The sequence below is a fragment of the Sabethes cyaneus genome, chromosome 3, assembly GCF_943734655.1.
Source record: "Sabethes cyaneus chromosome 3, idSabCyanKW18_F2, whole genome shotgun sequence".
NCBI lineage: Eukaryota > Metazoa > Arthropoda > Insecta > Diptera > Culicidae > Sabethes > Sabethes cyaneus.
In genome coordinates this window covers 180,417,933-180,434,212 of record NC_071355.1, presented here as the reverse complement: position 1 = coordinate 180,434,212, position 16,280 = coordinate 180,417,933, and positions in this window count along the sequence as shown.

The following is a 16,280-nucleotide window of genomic DNA, read 5'->3' as shown; positions in this document are numbered from 1 at the left end:
AATTTTAATTCCAGCTGTTAAGGATCGTTAAATAGGAAATGTGTAAACTGTAAAGAATAAAAAGCAGTAGATGTTTTCGATATAGTTTTGATGAATAACATGCTTGTTTATCAAAAAATGTTGAAAAAATATAACTTAAATGCAGAATAAAATAAAACAAAGATAAAAACATTCAAAATAAATTTTAGTTTTCTGCTTCAAACGATATCGGGTAATTCGCTAGTAGATGGCACTATAGAAGACAAAAAAATTAAGCCCATAAAACGGTCAGTGTGGCGAGTGTTTGCAGCCACGGTAGAATACAAAAAAAAAAGAAAAAAAAAACTGTTCATAATATACACTTTCTCTCTTATCTGGCAAAGTGCTCAGAATACATACGAAAACGTCCCGTCTGTATAGTGAAATGTGTGTTTTAAATCGTGAATATAGCATACGCTTTGTTAAGGGCGGGAAAAATGCTCAAACATTCCATTGTCTCGCAGATTCGGAAAAAATTAGCAGCTTCCCTAGTGGTCGCATGTGATGTTGCAAACTTGTTGCAAAGAGGTGCAGGGTTCGTTTCAAGTTCCAATTCATCCATTTCTAGTACTGCAAAACAATTTCTATTTATTCTAGAACACATCAAGTAATTATGAAGTAACGAGTGCAGTGTTGATTTACAATGCTAATACTTTACCGTTGAGTACTCGCCAGAGGTGGAGAAGTAATATTACTAGTAACAGCCAGTATTGCTATTATAAATGCATACTTTTGCAGAAAAAAGTCATTCACTGAATACGGCTAGTGTCGTAGAACGAAAGCCACTCATGTGAAGTTAATAACCGTCCAGCGCCCTAGAGGGTGGATCCGGTCCATCCTAGGTCCAGTGCGGTGTTCTGTCTATTCACGAAATTCCGGAAAATGGTGCGGAATCGACCAACACACGGTCAATATTTACATTGGTTTATTGGGGTCGGTCAGTTGCAAATATGATTGGGTTAACTAGGAAAGCAAAAAAAAAAAAGAAAAAAAAATCCACCTACAGGTACGCATATTTTTTCACCGCATTTACATATAGCACCAGCGCTTCCATTGCAGTTGTCATTTGGTGCGCCACAAGGGTAGTAGTTCGAATCGTAGCGATAAAAATTGTTCACAACGACCGCTAAGGCGGCACAACGTACAGCCATAGAATTGATGAGATTGGGTCAGAAATGGATGACCGGATGCGGGTTATGATACAACACCGTATGTTAAAAGGTTCGTTGGGTTCATGGTACGAGGATGAAACTTTCCAGCTGTGAATTGTAGTTGTTGACCATATTGACTTTTTGCGATGGTGATTATTCGGTTTAAATTGCAATTCCTACTATTTGGTGATAGTCTGTGACCTGTTGGTCTTCTTACGGGGCAGATATTGGTGACGCGTCAATCCGGTACCTCGGATTCCATCCTTTTAGCATTGTATGTTGCATGGGATTTGGTTACAGATACATCAGGTTTATGTTTTCTATACTGATTTCACGGTTGCGTTTGACAAAACCAACCACCAGTAAACATTAGCAAAAGTTACGTTTGTTGAATTGTTTGGTTAATAAAAAAATTTGATCGCACCTGTTTAATTCTTCTATAAACCTGAAAATGAGTGATTGGCAGTCCAAAGTGACTAATTTGATGAATATCTCAAGTAGGTGCACGTTACGTTACACCTACTTGAGATGTTCCTCAAGGTAGTTATCTTATAATTTTTATTCTACACTTATCTGAAATCTTCAAAACATATACATACGCTGTCAATTTCAAACTATTTTATATGAACATTTTTTAGAAATATTCACTTCCATTTGGCTAGGTTTAAATAAAACGTTCACAAACCCGTTCAGTGTCTACTGAACTACTAAATTATAAAATGTTTCATCTTTTAATCGGGCTTCGACTCCTTTTACAAGATAAGTAATAGAAAAATTCCTATAATTACTGTTCTAAAGTAACGCTGTCGGGGCTATAATTAACATTTCCGATAATTTATTTGTATATTAATGAAAAAATCATACAATGAGCCGTTCAAAAAGTACAAGCTAAACTGAGCTAAATAACCTCTAATCGAATTCAAACGTATCATTCGCCTCTCAATGATTCGATCATTTTCAAAACTAATCCACATTAAATTGAAATTGTCCTGGCTTAGCCGGTACTCCGGTATTTTCTCACTTGTTTCGTCTGTTGTTTGTATTTCCTAAATTCCTACCGTCGTCATCGTCGTAGGCTGAATTCAATCGAGTCGTGTGTTTTGTGTTGTGTATTGACAAAGGAAAATCGCGTCCCCAACAGCTGGGTGGAAAAAGAGAATTTTCATTTCACTCTCAAAGCGTGCGAATTTCTCTTACTCTCTGCTCTTGATAAGCAGTCACGTGCTTTCCACGAGGAACGGTTCGAAGCGGGCTGTCAGTTTGCGGGTGCCGCTCGTTGCATTTGGTTTAATCGCTACCGATTTTGCTGGTGGTCCAATCGCAGCCCTTGTTTCGTTGGATTACAAGTAGGTTTGACATCGCAGGGCGGTGTTCATTGGAAGTTCATTGAATTAGTGGGCATTAATCAGGGTATCAAGGGGGTTAGTGGACTTTTATGGGGTGGTTTTAAATCCTGTTAATTTCAGTTGAGCAGGCTTACGATTTATTGTGGATAAACACTTTTATGTAGCTTTACTGTGAAAGCATTTCGGCTTCACTAGTGAGGGTGGAATGTCGTTTTGGTAGCGTAAGCGGTGTTGCATACTAAAATGGAAATATTAAATTCATTATTTGAAACCAGCAGATGTTTTCAATAATAGTTTCTTGACATTTTCCATTTTATTTCAGACTCGGATAATCGAATTACTTTTTTGCCAAATTTTTTTGTATGTTATATTTTTTACCTTTAGGATCAAAAATTTATTGTTTATTGATTTGCCTAAAATTTTTCCTATTTTTTTGTTTTTTCGATGATGATGATGATGATGATGATGATGATGATGATGATGATGATGATGATGATGATGATGATGATGATGATGATGATGATGATGATGATGATCTTTTCATAGGGTCGAGAACTTCAAGAATAATAGGACACTTTTTCAGGATGCAAGATTGAATATCGTCAGGGCCAGCCACTAACGAATATTTTAGTCAGCTGATAGCAGTCTCGACAATCCCCTCAGTTACCCGCGAAGCATTGAGGTTTACGACTTCGTTAGGAGTATTTCTAACAGCGGAGGCAATTTGTTCCAAGGAAGCAGGAAAACAATTAAAAGCCTGCATAAAGTGTGCAAAAAGGTTACATTTATAGCACGCAGCGCTGGTTTTACGATCGTCTAGAAACAGATCTACAGGTTGCGATCACTTCTAAAGACGGAAAATGCGCTCCCGCTGTTGCGAGTGGATCTTCTCGTCAAGCCTCCGGTAAAACGATTATATCGAAGTTCCATTCTGTGACAGCAGTAAAAATGTGATCGATTTTGGTCGTGCACGTTCTGGTAGTAAGCAAAGAAAAGCCTTGGGCTATAAAAGACTTGACCCTTCTTTATCGACAGACTTCACAACCGGCTATTACAGTACAGGACAGTTACGGGGCCAGTGCAACAATCCTACGGACTCTATCTAGCAGCACGCTCTGATAGTAAATCAGCAGTGGATTGGAGTTCCGCTGCGGGTCAGGCACAGAACTGGTAACGGGGAGAGCGTCATCGGAAGTATTATTAAAGAAGTGTTTGCGCTTGCCTTCGGGGACTACACTCAAAATAATTTTCACGTCGAAATTACGGGAGAAGGTATGTGAATATTTTCCTTTCCATCCAACTTTTCCAGTATTATTTACGTGAATTTAATGATGTTTTTTGTATTTTCCAATAATGTTCAACTGAAAGTCACGTAACTATAGATCCCTATAGAGAAGTTTACGTGATTTTTCACATGGAAAGGACGTGTCTTGTGGCCATGTCCCCGTATTCAGCGCAGAGCCACGTAGTTTTATGATTCTAAATGAGGCGAAGTTCATAATAGACAAGTCTGCATCATTTTTGATCAAGGGAATGGTCTTGAATGATCCATCTCACAACAAACATTCCTTCAACAGATCAATTACTGCATCCGCATCGACGCTGAGCTGAATTCTAAACAGGTACGACCAGAATAACTCCTTCGGATGAGGAAGAGTTATTACGGCTTGCTCGTGCTGCTCGAGCCAAAGATGCTGATATTACGGCTTCAGAAGTCGATGGTTCCGTACCTCTCAGGAGCGGCTTGGCAATCCTGAACCGCTCATCACGACGATGTTTCATGGAAGATTCGCCAACGGCGATTTTTGAGACAGTCTCTTGCGCTTTCTTAGACAGCTGTTCTATCCGCTTTCCGTTAATCAAAATAGCCTGCTTCAAATCGCTAATGACTTCACCTTGGTTGGCAGACATTGTAGACACAACCTGGCCAACGGACGATAAAGTCTGTTTAAAGCGAGTGATTATCATCAATTCGATGCAGTGGTCGCACATCCAAGAGAGATTCTTTCGCTCATGAAGCACTTTCACAACAGACAAGTTCAGTCGTACATATTTCGCATGACCTGCTCGCAAAAGCCCATGCAGGTAATAGTCTCATCATTCGCTTTGACCCGTTTTGCGCAACGATGGCAAGCGCCCTTTATAGGGATCAACCCTTTGCCGCACATCGGAGCGACGGTAAGCCACCTTAACACGATCTACGTTGGTCGATGTTGTGGAGTCGGCTAATGTAAACAATGAGCACGATTAAGCGATATTCCACAATCGATCAAAATTAACTATAAGCGTTTAAGTACCCCCCCCCCCCCAGAAGTTCTTCATGTATCATTAGAGTGCCAATGAAAATGGATTTTAACGGGATAACCTGCAAATTGTTCATTACCATGAGAAAACAGCCTATACAAAATTTGAGCTCAATCGGACTTGATTAACTGGTGTCGCACAACCGTCAAAGTTTGACTTGTAACAAAATCACCAAAAGTGGGAGTACGTCAAATCGAGATTTTCGAAAAAAAATTTTAATGCCTAATGACTTTAAAATGCATGGAACGTTGGGATCTGATGTTATCTCGAAAAAAACATTTTTTTGGTCAAAAATCGACTTTTTGGGACTTAGGCTGTGAGCCATCTCGCGAAATTTTTAACTTTTTGGTTAAAATTTGACAGTTCGACGGTTTTTCGAAAATAACCCTATTCGTGAGCATGGTTAGTTTTGACAGTTCGATGGTTCGCTTCTGCGAGTCAATGAGATATGCCACAGGTGAGGAAAGAGCTTCGATGTGTTTCACTGATTTTTCCTTGAATTTATTTTTCATTAATGTATGGATGTTTAACATGTAACAAGTTTGTTTATTCAACTCAAAATGAAATGAGATAAATTTTATCTATCAAATATGAGCAAATGAACACCAAGAATTCATTCAATTCCAGCCTGGACTGAGTAAATAAATTCGCTGTTATAGAAACATATATTCATCCTCACCTCATATATGCTCTCATTGAGTAAAACAACTATCAATCTGTCAAATATGAAATGGTTCGCATTCTGAACTGATTTTAACCACTCGAGGAGAAATAACCATCAAACTTTTTATGGATCACCTATGGTCTGTGCCAAAAGGGAATAAATAAAAAAATACATCAAACTGTCAAATTTTAACTAAAAAGCTAAAAATTTCTCGAAATGGTTCACAGCATTAGTTGTTATTATTGAAATATGAGGTAGAATATCTGTTTCATCGAGCAATTTCAGCTCAAAACGCTGAAAAAAGGTCATTTTTGATTGGAATGAAATTTTCCTGATGTGTTGGATACCACGCAAGAAATCATTTTCCACTAAACATGATTTTTTTCTTCGAGAGTAACTTTTTAAAAAGGCCGGTTTAGAAATCAGATTACTTTTTTTTTTCAAAACATCATAGCTCTCAGTTGATCTATTGTGATATCGCCCGGGTGTTTGCTGTATGACCTGCACTGCATTTCTTTTTGCTATAATCGCCAATCAGTGAGCGATATGTTTATTATATTTTATGCGTGCTTGTGTTTATTGGGGTTTACACTTCCTTCAAAGCTTGATCTACTTTACCCACTTATTCCTCGCTGCCAGTACTATCTTATATTATATCCGTACCTGGCGAGTGGCGATGACCCTTTCGTACCTGTGAACAGTACACTTAACTATAAGAGAGAAATTTGTACTGTCAAGAGGCTTCAGAGAGTAAATATAGAATTCAGCATGAAGGAAGGGTAAATGAGGGGCCTGAGAATAAACCCATGCTAAAGTCACTTGACATCGAATGGCTTGATTCTACTAAGATTCGGACCCACGACCACTCGTTTGTCACAAAGCAGACTCGGTAACCTTGCGGCTACGGAGCCCCCCTGGGTACAGTTTTCATAGCGATGAGCGAGATGCGGAAACGGGTGATTGGGTGGTGGCCAATCAATCCTCGAATGTGCAGGTTGAGAATCAAGGGCCGATTATTCAATAGAAGCATCATCAACGTGCACAGCCCTCACCTCAGAAGTACCGATGACGACAAGGATGAATTCTACGCGCAGTTGGAGGGTAAATACGACCGCAGCCCAAAACATGATATCAAGATCGTCATCGGGGATTTCAATGCTCAGGTCGGCCAGGAGGAGGAATACAAACCGGTGATTGGAATGTTCAGCGCACATCAGCGGACCAATGAAATGGGCCTAAGACTTATCGACTTTGCCGCTTCCAAGAACATGGCCGTACGTAGTACCTTTTTTCAGCACAGAATCCATCACAAGTACACCTGGAGGTCACCAAATCAGACAGAATCACAGATCGACCATATTCTGATCGACAGTGGGCACTTCTCAGACATTATCGACGTCAGATCCTATCGAAGCGCTAACGTTGACTCGGATTACAACCTAGTGATGGTTAAGATGCGCCCAAGATTCTCCATTGTGAACAACATGCGGTACCGATGCCAGCCTCAGTTAGATCTCGCACGGATGAAGCAGCCAGACGGCGCCGCAAACTATGCGCATTCACTCGAAGCTGCGCTGCCGGAAGAGGACGAGCTGGACGAAGCCCCTCTCGAGGACTGACACTCCATCGGGCATGTAGCCCGCAATCAGCGGAACGATTGGCTTGACGATGGATGTAGGAGGGTGATGGATGATGAGAACGCTAAGCAGGCGACCAAGATGCGCAGTGCCACACGTCAGAATGTGTAAAGACACAAACAGAAGAAGATGCAGCGAAACCAAATCTTTCGGGAGAAAAAGCGCTACCTGGAAGAACAGGAATATGCCGAGTTGGAGCGGCTGCATCGTTCTGAGGAAACGCGAAAGTTCTACCAGAAACTGAACGGATCCCGCAAAGGCTTTGTGCCGCGAGCCGAAATGTGCCGGGATAAGACTCGCAGTATTCTGAATGACGATCGTGAGGTGACCGATAGGTGGAAGCAGCACTTCGACGAACACCTGAATGGTGCCCAGGCGGAGAACCATGGCGGCGGGGTAAGCGATTTCGACGGAGCAACAAACGAGGAAGAGGTGCCAGCCCCAACGATAGGCGAAGTTAAGGAGACCATTATGCAGCTAAAGAACAACAAGTCAGCTGGGAAAGATGGCATCGGAGCGGAGCTGATTAAAATGGGATCAGAAAAACTGGCCGTTTGTATGCAGTTATGCACCCGCTTATTTGTTAGAATTTGGGATACGGAACAGCTACCGGGCGGCTAAAAGGGCGACAAGCTGGATTGTAAGAACTATCGAGCGATCACCATTCTCAATGCCGCCTATAAAGTGCTGTCCCAAATCGGCCGGAATTTTCCGCCGACTATCACCAATTGCGAACAGATTTGTGGGAACTTATCAAACCGGCTTCGTCGAAGGTCGGTCTACAACGGATCAAATATTTACACTGCGGCAAATCCACCAAAAAGGCCGTGAATACAGAGTTCCCACGTATCGTTTGTTCGTTGACTTCAAAACCGCATATGATACCATCGACCGGAAAGAGCTATGCAAAATCATGGACGAGAACAGCTTCCCTAGGAAGCTCATCAAACTGATTAAATCTACGATAGATGGTACACAGCGCGCTGTGTTCGAATTTCGGGTGAATTATCAAGTTCATTCGAATCACACAGAGGGCTTTGTCAAGGTGATGGTCTTTCATGCCTGCAGTTCAACATTGCGCTACAAGGTGTTATAAACCGAGCGGATATCAACACGCGGGACACGATATTCAACAAAACTAGTCAATTCGTCTGCTTCGCCGAGACATGGATATTATCGGCAGAACATCTGTGGCGGTGGCTGAGCAGTACACCAGACTAAAGCGCGGAGCAGAAAAGATTGGGTTAAAGGTAAATACGTCTAAAACAAAGTACATGCTGGCCAGCGGAACCGAGGCTGAACGACGCCGCTTGGGGAGTAGTATATTGATCGACGGCGATGAGTTTGAGGTAGTCGACGAATTTGTCTACCTTGGCTCATCGGTAATGGTGGACAATGCCGTGAGATTCGGAGGCGTATTATCAGCGGAAGTCGTGCTTACTATGGAATTCACAAGCAATTGCGGTCGAGCAGACTAAGTCCCCGTACAAAGTGTACCCTGTACAAGACGCTTATCAGACCGGTTGTTATCTACGGGCATGAAACATGGACAATGCTCGAGGAGGACCTGGAGGAGGACCTGCGAGTGTTCGGAGTTTTCCAACGACGAGTGCTAAGAACGATCTTCGGTGGCGTACAGGAGAACGGAGTATGAAGGCGGAGGATGAACCATGAACTCGCACAGCTCTATGGCGAACCCAGTATCCAGAAGGTGGCCAAAGCTGGACGAATACGATGGGCAGGGCATGTTGCAAGAATGCCGGACAACTATCCTGCAAAGATGGTGTTCGCCTCAAATCCGGTAGGAATAAGACGACCAGAAGCGCAGCGAGCATGATGGCTACACCAGGCGGAGCGAGCTCTGGCGGACAGTACTCGGTGTCCGAGGAATTGGAGAGCGGTAGCTCTCAACCGAGTTACATGGAGAAACTTTGTTTAACCGGCTTTATCTTAGGACGGCAAGCCACCTAAGTCAGTAAGTAAGGTTGAAGATGTCAAGATGTGCTAAAAATTCAACTTTTTTTCAAACTGTCGAGCACCTTGGTGAACGCCTTTTAAATGTTTTTTAAAGAAGTGATCATATGATAAGTAAAAAATGTAATTTAATGTAGCAATTAGCATGTACAACAGATTTCATTACCACTAAAGAGCGTCGATCCGACGAATACAAAATTCTAGACGAAATTGCTCAACCACAAATGGATAATTGCTATTGCTATAGCAGGAAACAGTGCAAAGCAAACTTTCGGTATGGGAAAATAAGTTCACATAATGGTAGTACATATTTAAATTCATTTGAGGAAGCGGGACTTTATCTGCTTCCCATGACTTACTGAAAAAAAAAACATAATCACATTGAAGCTATCCCGATTGTGGCAGACTAACAAATGGCAAACGCAGATATTACAAGCTTTGTTAGTAACGATTAAAAACAAGAATTATAGCAATTGAACGTTTTAGATTAATTCAATGTTTTGGTTTGAGGGACTCAATTTACTGATTATAACCACTAATTTCAAATAAAAGCAATATTGTTATGTTTCTAAATAGACTATAACATAGTTTCTATGTGCACTGTACTTAGCTGCACCATGCTAATAGCACAATTGGTTTCCAAATAAACTTGCTCACTGGTCGGGTTGACCCATCCAGTGGAGAAAGCGGAAGATACTCATTTCCGTTCCCTCTAACTCCGTCCCGGCAGCGGTACCATCAGCACCTAAAGCTACCGACGAAGCAGACAATAAATGGCCGGAATAAACCGCATCCTATGCAAAGAATTTCATTCCGCTCCCGACCGCCTCAGGCGGTACAAAAAGCGTACGGATGATGCCCGCGCCAACAACAATGGGAAGGATTGAACCGAGTTGAAATAGAATATCCGGAAAAGCGGAAAATCCCAAATCTTTTATTCATTTCATAGCTGCGACGCTAGACGATCCTAGGCTGGGAAGGACTAGGGCGAAAGAAACCCGAAAGAAATGTCTATTGCGTTGGGGACGAGTGTGATGTGCACGATCTGCTTAACGCAATTCCTTGGCAAATTTCTATTCCACTCGACTCTTTCGCTTATGAATTCGATTAAAACTTTGGCACACTTTTGCTACAGCTCCCAGTTGCCGGCTTCCAGCATACTGGCTTGGCTGGTGTTAGTAATCTAAGTTAATTGGAGAATTGTTCCGTAATGATATTTTTGTTAAGACCGCAATTGTTATGGCACTTGTTTGTTAGTATCATCTTAATATTACCGAAATCAAAGTTATGCCCAGCATTACTATCATATCAGCGCAATCATATATTCGGAAACGTGACAAACATCTAGAGGAAAAATTTACTATCGTTACTTTCTCTAGTGATCTGTACGAATACTGTACAGATCACTACAAAAAGTAATGACAGTTAATTTTTCCTCTAGATATATGTCTCCGGTACATGTACATTGCTTAATTATAATTCTCATTTTGGCCAGTTTATGGTTTTTGGTTGGCCACGTAATACGATACTAGTTAGCCGCTCACGGCTGGTGGAATCGTTTATACCAAATTCCGCACTTTAATACCTTGACTGCGTATAGTCTGCTGAATAAGAAAAAGGTCAAGTTCAGCAGTAACCACTATATGCTTTCTGCACGGAATTAAAAAGCACCCACTGTGCACAACAATGTCAAAAACCTACCTACCAGAGTTCAGAATAAAATAAATCATAACATATGCGACACCCCGTTTTACGACGCAAAGCAGCCATTTTTACACTTTTCATCGCATTCGGCTATGATATGGTGAAAATTTCGAATCGTTAAAATCACCCGAAAGCTTGATGTCGGGATAAACCAGAACCAAAAACAAAGGAACAACGAACGCCGTCATACTAAATGCGCGACACGCGTGGGAGCGCATTTCGTCGCAGGATGCCAAAGAGGAAACCTTGGCTCCATGAATTTTTGTTTTTATTTTTATTGGGGTTGGCACTTTCTGCTTGAATGGGGACTATAAAGATTTTATTTTAATGGCGTCGTAATCGTACGAACTCCCCACAGTATTGGATTCAGTAGCTATCACTGGAGAGAAAAGTTAACCGCACCGCAACCGCAGTGCATACGGTTTCGCTGGATGCATTTATTTTTCGGTACTTGCAGCACAATACACTGAAACATTAATAACGACTGACAATTTAAATCGTGGGTACTACTTTGCGCATGAAGAAGTAATCTATGCTAAAAACTGCTCCATATTTTTTAAAATTTTGACAGTAGATATAGGTTTTTGAATAAACAAAATTATCAGGAGTGCTAGGACTAGAGCTAGGGCTAGGGCTAGGGCTAGGGCTAGGGCTAGGGCTAGGGCTAGGGCTAGGGCTAGGGCTAGGGCTAGGGCTAGGGCTAGGGCTAGGGCTAGGGCTAGGGCTAGGGCTAGGGCTAGGGCTAGGGCTAGGGCTAGGGCTAGGGCTAGGGCTAGGGCTAGGGCTAGGGCTAGGGCTAGGGCTAGGGCTAGGGCTAGGGCTAGGGCTAGGGCTAGGGCTAGGGCTAGGGCTAGGGCTAGGGCTAGGGCTAGGGCTAGGGCTAGGGCTAGGGCTAGGGCTAGGGCTAGGGCTAGGGCTAGGGCTAGGGCTAGGGCTAGGGCTAGGGCTAGGGCTAGGGCTAGGGCTAGGGCTAGGGCTAGGGCTAGGGCTAGGGCTAGGGCTAGGGCTAGGGCTAGGGCTAGGGCTAGGGCTAGGGCTAGGGCTAGGGCTAGGGCTAGGGCTAGGGCTAGGGCTAGGGCTAGGGCTAGGGCTAGGGCTAGGGCTAGGGCTAGGGCTAGGGCTAGGGCTAGGGCTAGGGCTAGGGCTAGGGCTAGGGCTAGGGCTAGGGCTAGGGCTAGGGCTAGGGCTAGGGCTAGGGCTAGGGCTAGGGCTAGGGCTAGGGCTAGGGCTAGGGCTAGGGCTAGGGCTAGGGCTAGGGCCAGGGCTAGGGCTTGGGCTGGGATTACGCTAAATTGGATTCGACCAATTTTGGATCGTTTGACACTTTTGCTTTTGTCTGTATTTGAAACAATATTATCAAAAATAATGCTAGAATTTGTATCTATTTTACTTGCGTTTACTTTGGAATACGATCTCAATCATATTGCTTAACATTTTGTAGTATTTACTACTAGGATTAATGTTAACGAGATCCTTAATACTACTGCACTTTCACACTTTCAAAATATTATTGTCTAATAAAAATTACTGGAAAATTTGAATTTAAATGATAGTTTGTTGTCCAAAAAAATTCTGCTGCAACGAGATGACTATATAAAGTTTTCAAACAACAACCAGCAACGAACGACAATGAATTTAACAAACAATTCAATCGGGCCGTTTCATTTTCATTTAAACGACTGGTTGAGCAATGCGCTATAGTTTTCTTTGTGTTTAATTGAAATCCATAATGGAAGAAGCTTTACCGTCAACCGGCGAAACAACTGGGGGCAGAGAATATCAAACGAAACGAAAGACACAAGGAAATTTAGGAGCACACTTCCTCTGCGCTTGTGCATTGGCGAAAGGAAAAAGTTTAAATTAACGCTAAATCCTGTGGCATTAGTTCTGCACAATCGCTGCTAAATGTCCGCGACGGGAGACCGCTGCGCTGGCTGGCAGCAAACGCCTACACCAGCATCAGTTCCAGCACGGATAGCGCGGACTGACCGGCCGGCCAGCGGACCGACGAACGAAACCGAAGATCCAGACGAGGCAGAATAAAACTTATGGTTCTCCTCATCATTATAGTAGTTGCATAGCCGCGTTCTGCTGTGATGATTTCGCCATCGCTCGCATTGCGGTATGAGATTGAATCCCGTGCAGGGCTGTTTTGTTCTGGCAAGGGTAGTAGCGAATAAAATGTGTCACAGGAATATTTTTTGTTAGCCTCAGAGAAATGTTAGAAACGTACCTTTTTGTCACATATTAGACGTTAGACAGAAAGTTTATTATTATTTTTCATTTGACTTTGAGGAATATTTCCTCTGTCAATACTCTGCATTGTCTTTAGTGATAGTAATCTTTAATTATTTCATGCCATCAAGCGTTGTCCGCAGACGAAGTGCTTCGTGCATCTCTTCAGCAAATGCGTGTGGACTTATTTCGTTTAATGCTAGCGTCTACAGTTCAGTGCACCATTATTAAAGCTTTGTACCAAGGATGCAATGCATTACTTCAACATTGTTTCTATCGCTGTTGCCGTAACTGAGCACATATTGAAGATTATCAACTTAACGCGGTTTTGAGCTTCACACCCTTTATTTTAATTACAATATTCTCTATTTTTCAAGCGCCAGACTTTGGTTGGCTCTGGTGAACTTAAGGTTAGCATGCAAAATTCATTCAGAGAAAGGGAGAAGGGCACCTATTCGGCAGTAGAAAACAGAGCAAATTAAGCGCGATTAAAAGGAATCATTTTTTACGTTTGATGCTAAGCAATTGAAAACAAACCGGAATCGTGTGATACAAGGCGCCTCCATCGATTTGAAAGAAAAAGGGAGCGAATGGTTATTTTCCTGACAGCCGTGATTATTACTCCAAAATTTGTTTCTGGTCCATAAACTTTACTAATCAGGACTAAGCAAGATATTTCAAGGATTCACTGCGTGACACTCCTGCCGGATATTTGCTGCTATACTGCCCATGTTGCTCAATTGAGAATGATGAATTGATAGTTTATTTTGCACTCAATTGCACCGTTTCAATGTGATGCCGTTTGGGTGATAATTAATTTTCTACACCATTTGCGAGCCGAGTTGTCCTTCTTGTTGCCATTCGCATGTCTGCTAAATAAGTGTACCTACGCACGTTCATTCGCAGCGTGACGTCGAAAATGAACTGCTGCTGCTGCTGCAATCATCAACATCAGTCAGTCAGTGTTTTCGGTTAAGTTTGGCATGATTGAGGCCTTATTTCTGCTTCGTTAAGCCTATTTCTGTCAATCAAAAAATGCCGTCTGGTTGAGTCACCCACTGGAAGATGCGCCATTGGAATATATGTTTGTGTGAATTTAACGACGCAATAAGTAGAATTTAATTCGACCGAGTGTGTGCAATTCGTTTGAATTTATGGGCTATTCAGAGATATTTGCATGACGTAATAGCAATATGAGGTACACTGGATTATGCTGAAATGCTTTTAAATCTCTCAAATGTAATTATGAGAATAAATGTTTGCGAAGAGAAATTTAATGAAATCACGGTGCTCCAAATAGCGTTATTATCAAAAAAAAATTCTCCATAAAATCTGAGTATACCAGTCGATTTGTATTACTTTCCACCATCTTCAGTCAAAATTTTAAAAAATCCTCCCCGTTACCGTTATTATAACCGTTATTATAAAAAAAAAGTCTCCATGAAATATGGGTACACCAGCCGATTTGCAACACTTGCCACTATATATGGATGAAATTTTAAAAAAAGTGTAGGCACGGTTTTGGAGGTATGCCCTATTAAAACGAAAAGAGCAAAAATCAGTAGAAAATTGACGCAATAGCTATACAAATACGCTTGTTTAGTGCACACAAGAGTACCAAATAATCGGTAGAAGTATTTTAATATTTTTGAGATATGCTGCATGCAACATAACGGAAATATGAATAAATTATTATGTAAAGTCGCTTGCTACTCACTAAAGAAGGCTACAAGCCGTTTTGGCTAGGACTTGTAGCCTTCTTTAGTGAGTGCCAAGCTTTAAACATAAAATATTGTAGTATTAAAAGAAGTTTTCCAATTTGTTCTCGTATATTAATGAATTTTGCTTTAATTAACTGCATATTTGTGAATATGTGTAGAGTAAAGAGGGGCAAAAGTGTGATTCAATGGTTTATCAGTGCAGATTGCACGTAATTTGACAACATTAGTATGAATGGGTGAATACTGAGATAGCTTGAATTTATCGTAAACATTTGTTGTTTATGAAGCATAATTGCTGAATTAAGTGTAAATGTTACTTTGGAGCGGTTTTGATGTAATATTTCGTTATATGGCAAATACGGCTCCTGTTGATATGGAGGCTATTGCTTGTTGAAACATTGCAGCAGCGTTTCGCATCACTCAAACACCTATTTTAAAAATGCGGTGAGAGAAATTCTCAAAATATATTTCTATTTCCATAATTTGATCAAACCCCTTAAAAAGTCTTGTAGGGCAAAAATGCGATTCACGGGCGGTGCAAAAGTGCGATTCATGGACAAGTAAATAATGCGTTGTAATTATGAATTGGATTCAAACGAACTTTTGCCACGCTAGTGGGCATTTTTATTTTTCGTAAAACTTTTCTACGATTTTCTTCGTGAATATCCATTAGAGTAAGGTGGGGCATAAGTGCGACATTTGAAGTTGTCTTCAATTTTCATGAAATGAAGCACAAGAGTAAACTAAATTTAATATTGATGTAACAACTCAACATCTTCACATTCAGCTATAAATCATCTGGAGTAATAGTATTAAAATTCATCATTTTTCTGATCAGGTGCCGAATGGCACTTTTGCCAAATTAGCACGGAAAAAGTGCGTTGACCGCGAGGCAAAAGTTCGAACTTTGAATTTATGAAATTAGTGCACTTGCTAATACACCAATTGAATTGCACTTTTGTCCCATTTGGTGCTGGGCAGGATTTGATTAAATTATGTAAAATAGAAATATATTTTGTAAATTTTTCTCACCGCATTTTCAAAAGAGATGCTTGAGTAATGTGAAATGCTACTTCAACTATGTTTATATTGCGTTTCCTGTATTGCGAAATAAAACATCCAAACCGCACTAATTGAACATTTCCATTTAACTCAGCAATTATGATTCGTAAATAGTAAATATATACGATGGACTTTAAGCTGTCAAAGTATGTCAAGTCCATATCAATGTTGTCAAATTATGCGGAATCGGCACTGATAAATCATTGAATCGGACTTTTGCCCCACCTTACTCTATCTCAAAGAAATAAATCTTACATTAACTTTTGTTGTAGTGCAGAATAAGGCCTACTATGTTCTTTTTATGATAATGACAGCAATATGATTATTGCAAATCATTGGGTGATAAAATAAGCACAATTGTATATGTATTTTGTCTTTTTCTACGAGATTTATGCCTTTTTGACATTAAATGGCCGTTTCTCCAAAACTGTGCCTACGATTTTTTTTAAATTTTTACTGAAGAT